The following is a 5,740-nucleotide window of genomic DNA, read 5'->3' on the forward strand; positions in this document are numbered from 1 at the left end:
TTGCACAACATCATGGGCCGAAGGGCCTGTTCTTGTGCTGTACTGTTCTATGTAAATTATTGAAGAAGATTCTTTGGGATAAGATCTGTTTGGATCTGGAAAAGCATAGATTTACTTGGGATAGTCAGCATGGCTTGTGGTGAGTGGGGGAGGTCATGTCAGATCAGATCTTTATTAGTCACATGTACATCGAAACACACAGTGAAATACATCTTTTGCGTAGCGCGTTCTGGGGGCAGCCCAGAATTACAAACTTGATTGAGTTTTTTGAGGAGGTGATGAAGATTATTGATGAGGGTAGGGCAGTAAATGCTGTATACATGGACTTTTGTAAACCTTCTGAAAAGGTCCCTCATGGTAGACTTATCTTGAAGATTAAGGCACAAGGGAGACTTGGTTTATTGGCTTTGGGGAGGGTGCAAAAGATGTTCTCCAGGACGTTGCCTGGATTAGAGAGCATCAGCTATAAGGAGAGGTTGGACAAACTTGGATTGTTTTCTCTGGAGCGTTGGAACCTGAGGGGTAACCTGACAGAGGTGTATAAAATTGTGAAGGGCATAGATGGGGCAGATAGTCAGTCTTCTTCTCAGGGTGGAAATGTCAGATACTAGAGAGCATAGCTTTAAGGTGAGGGGGGAAAGTTTAAAAGGAGACTTACGGGGCAAGTTTTTTTCTTTAATGCAGAGTGGTATGTGCCTGGAATGCACTTCCATGGGAGGTGGTGGAGGCAGATCTGACAGTAATATTTAAGTGGCATTTGGACAGGCATATGATCAGACGATGGAATAGAGGGATATGGTTCCTGTGCAGGCAGATAGGATTGGTTAGGTTGGCATGGCTAAAGGGCCCATTCCAGTGCTGTATGGTTCTATAAGAGGGATGCACAAAGGCAAAATTAATGGAAGATGGGTTTCAGAGGGCTTGGGAAACACTTAAGGATTCAGATATAACTAAGATCCATTACTTGCCAAAACACAAGATTGGGATTTGGATGTTCAGAGAAGGCACTGGTGGTTAGCAGAGATACAGAGTAGCCACACTGAATAGAATAGCCACACAAATATAATATGGTGCATTAAAAAATATATAATTGACTGCTTAATTTATGTTTAATTTTGTTTTTCTTGTGCATGTTTCTTATATGATGTTATGTGCCTACGATGCTGCTGCAAGTATGTTTTTCATTGCACCTGTGCTTACATGTACTTGTGCATATGACAATAAACTTGATTGTAACTGATTAGTACAGCATCAAGCGCTGAGTACTGAGAGCAGCAGGAGTCAGCAGAGAACCATGGGAAGTGGTAAGAAATAAAATATTGACTAGTGATGATATCAAAGATAGGTCGGGAGAAAAGACGTGAGAGACTAATGTACTATCAAAACCAGGCAAATTCAGTCCTGCTAATTAATTCCATGGTAGTAAACTTTCAATCACCAACAAGAGTGCCAGTAATGTTACACTTTTCATTAATAATCTGTTTGCTGAATCTCCACATTAAGACTAAAGGCAATGGGAATTAAGGGAATAATTGTCCACTGGTTTGAGCCGCACCCAGCAAGAGTGGCTATGATTGTTGGAGATCAATCACCTTTGCTGTTCAACATCACTGCAGGAATTCCTCAGGGCAGAGTCTACAGCTAATCATCTTCAGTGGCTTCTTCAATGACTTTCCCTTTATCATAAGGAGGGGGATGTTTGCTGATTCAACAACATTCAATTCAATTCATAATTCTTCACATAATGAAGTGCAATGCATGCAGCAAGACCTGGACAACATTCAGCATGGAGTGATTCATTACAAACAATAATATCACACAGGTGTCAGATAGTGATAGTCTCCAACATGAGAATCTAATGATGTGTAATTAACATTCACCATCATAACAAACACCAAGACAGGTCACATCAACGTCCTGGTGGTTACCACAGACCAACAAATTAGCTGTTCCAACTGGAGCTGTAAGAGCAGTTTAGATGTGGGAGTAATCCTGACTTCTTGAAGATTTTGTATTCTGCAGTGGACCACATTTCCATGTCTTGATCTGGATTTATAAGATTATAGGGTGGTATTATGCAGATCTTTGTTTTGCAGATCTTTAGTTCCATTCTCACCAATATTTGTGAACAAGTCAATGAAGATTTAAAGCTTGGACTCCCAGGGTATGTGCACCAAAGTATTGTCTGTGTACCACAACTGCAAAACTGATTCTGGACTCCATTTTACGAAGTACCAATCAACATTAAATCAACTCAATAAGATTAGGTGATACAGGATTCTAGGGTATTTGGAAGAGTTAGTTATAGTTGAATTAGCTGGACTACCAAAGAACTTCAATTTAGGACAATTAATTATTTCACAATCTCTACTGCAGTTGAAGGAGTGGTAGATGGGATGGGGGTTGGTGGCCTGGCAGAAGTATGAAGTAGCAACAGGTTGGGGAGCAATGAAATAAATATATAGCACTTTACCACTCTGCTTCCTTCCTCCCCATTTACATAAATCTTCTTACCTTCACTTGAATCCTGCAAAACTCCAACTAGGCTAGATCCATTTCTAGAACGCAACTAAGAAATAGTACTGGGTGTTACACACAGAACTCAAGTAAGCAAGCAATGCCACCAGGGCCCAGCTGATCAGAGGCTGGATATTCTCGCTCCAACCAAATACATTTTTTATTTTGCCTCAGAATATGCAATTGAATTAACTAATATCAAGGGAGGTCAAAGAATTGCTTTTCTTCTCAGACGATGATAGGGAGTGAATATTGTGAAAAGAAACAGTCACTGGATCAATTTCCTCATTTCCAACTCGAGCTTTATTTCACATTTAATTACATGTTAAACTAATGGGGGAGTGTTTAGATCCTTTGTTTGATGGCAACACACGAGATTAGCCAGTAAGAAAATAAAGTTAACCCATTCTTTTTACTTTTGGTGAATGAAGAAACTTAACAAAATAAGGCAGCAGTAGGCAGAAAATGCAGAGCACGAGAAATTCTTAGTTCTGGGACTCATCATGCAGGTTTTAATTTGTCCATTGTAACTCAAATATCACAGTAAAATGCCACTCAAATATCACAACTATTAACGAGCTGTTTTCGTATAGCAAAAACAGTGGCATCCAACATTGCCAACGTATGAATGGAACACAAAAGGCAGGTGAAATCCAGCTTACTTGTTTAGTTGCTGCCTCAGCCTGCTCTCAATCACTATGAATGCAAGAGGTAGTTGCCATGGGTACTTATTCAATAGCCTACTCACAAATATTCACATACATTTCCTAACCCCGTTGCACCTTTGGGCAAGTATGAACAAAACAAATGCTGAATTCCAGAGTTCAGGTGAAAGGGATGGCTCAAGACATTGTACCACGAAATTCCTGCAGCAATGTCCTAGCCCAATCACCTGATCAATAACCTTCGGTCCATTATTAGTTCAGTGTTCACTGAGGATCGTACAATGTTCAGTATACTTGAATTGCCTTGGCATTGGAGGCTACAGGCCAAGTACTAGTAGATGGAATTAGTATTATTGTGTGTAGTAGTCAGCCTGGACGTGGTGGGCCAAATGGCCAGTTTCCATGCTGTTCAACTACAAGTCTAAAAGGTGACTTCTCACAAGATTGATGAAATCCAAGGCCACAAGCATGAAGATCTAAATTCAGGCCAGGGTTAATAATTAGCAGAAAACTCATTGTTGAATTGGTCATTGATTTGCAAAGAGAATCTAATTACTTACACTTCATCAATAGTATTACAATAAAATGTTCCACCACCACCCTAAGAATTACCTTTGGCAAGAAACCTGAATGGGCTTCTTAGCTTAGTTACTGTGGCTACAAAGGGAGGCTGGGCATTCCAAGGCTACGCAAGAGAGGATCCACAATTTTTTCTCCCACCTGACAGTACTACTTGCATGTAGAAATTCAATAGCTGTCATCACATTTGTACCTCCCTCCCATCTTTAATATTTTCACCAGTGATTACAATTTTCCTTATCCTTCAAGGAAATAACATTCAAATCACACAGACTGATGGATAATTTCTTAGGATGGATGAGATATGAAAAAGTTTGTGACAAAACCAAAGTTTGTCATATGCTTGCCCATTGACCAAGCTTATTTCTTGCATTTTACTTCCAAACTCCCTTCCATTTACCACGTTGATCAGATGAATATCAAAATCACCAAGGAGACCCATGTCTGAGTTGAAGTATATAAAAGTGGTCTAACACCAATTCTTGGGAATACTCCAATCTGACAAACAACTTCACCATAATCTGCTTTCTGCCTTTAAGCTAGTTTTCTATTGACGCTACTACCAACCTTGTAATTCCATAAGGCCAAATTTAAGGAAGCAGCTGCCATACAAAAGTGAGAAGTGATAACATCAACTGCAGGTTAAGCAGCAAAAAGGAAAATCTGCAGATGATGGAAATGCTAGAGGGGACAGGGTGGAAAAGGGAGAGCAAGAACACATTTTATGCTAGTGACCATTTAGTGCATTACCTTCATCAACCTCTTCACTCACTAAAAAAGTACTGAGCTGTCAGTCAAATATGGTGGCTCCTCTTATTTAAGTGCCCATTAATTATTTGCTCTATTGTTTTTGAAAACTTCCCCACAAATGGGTTTGAACTGATTGGCATTTGAACACTTCAATTCTCTGGCACTCCTTGTATGTCGGGAAGATTGGATGACGACATCCTTCTGCAGTCTCCATCCCCACCTCCTTCAGCTGGTCAGGATACATTCCATCTGGACCAGGTGACCCATTTACCAGAAACAAAGCCAGCCACCTTGGAACACTGACTGGTCTATCAAGAATTACTTGCCTTAGATTCCCTCCGATGCAAGGCTGTTCTCAACAATGCATACTTAGTGCAGGTGGAATAGAGGACTAAATCTAGGATGCTGCAGGTTTCAGCTACTTATTTTCTTAAAGCATTTGAGGTTGGGTTAATTGGAGGATTCTTTTTCATTGATATATACATGTTTGAAATGAGAGTTACATTCCTGGTACTTCAAAACAAGTGTTATGCACACACACCCATTATTCTGAACCTAGAGCAAATCTCTACAACAATCAAATGGCATGTTAAACAGTCGATTATTCCTCTTAAATACAAAAGACAAATATTTGTGTTCACCCAAGGATGCAAAATTAACTAAATTTAGATAAGAAAACATGTCATAGGATAGGAATTTTTGAATCCATATCAAATGCCACAAAACCTATAAATTTAAATCGAAAATGCTTTGTAAAATGCTTGATACTTTAAGGGATCAAAATGATCAGCAAAAATTATTGCAACACTTTTAATTTGTTTCTATTAATTACAAAATATTTAAGGGAAATGCACATTGTTATAACACCATGGGAAATTAGGAGACCTGCCACATTACTGATAACTTCACAGGTCCTCCCCAGGATATGGCAGGGTTCTGTTCCCATGAACTACTCATAATCCTAAGAGCTGGCAAATCAGAAAGGTGGCCAGAGTTCCCATAGTGGCAGAAAATGTCTGCAGCAGCTGGCAAATCCATACCATCAGTCTCCCAAACACTAAGGTGCATATACAGACTGCACATAAGTGGGGTATTCTTAAGCTGCACAAGGAGGTGTATGTGCAACAGAAATTGATGGTATGGAATAAGTAAGGTATGCAGATCTAAATATAGATCTAACCACAAGATGAAAACAAGTGGGCATATTTATCTGTCAGGCAGTGCTTGGG

The sequence above is a fragment of the Pristis pectinata genome, chromosome 4, assembly GCF_009764475.1.
Source record: "Pristis pectinata isolate sPriPec2 chromosome 4, sPriPec2.1.pri, whole genome shotgun sequence".
Classification (NCBI taxonomy): domain Eukaryota; kingdom Metazoa; phylum Chordata; class Chondrichthyes; order Rhinopristiformes; family Pristidae; genus Pristis; species Pristis pectinata.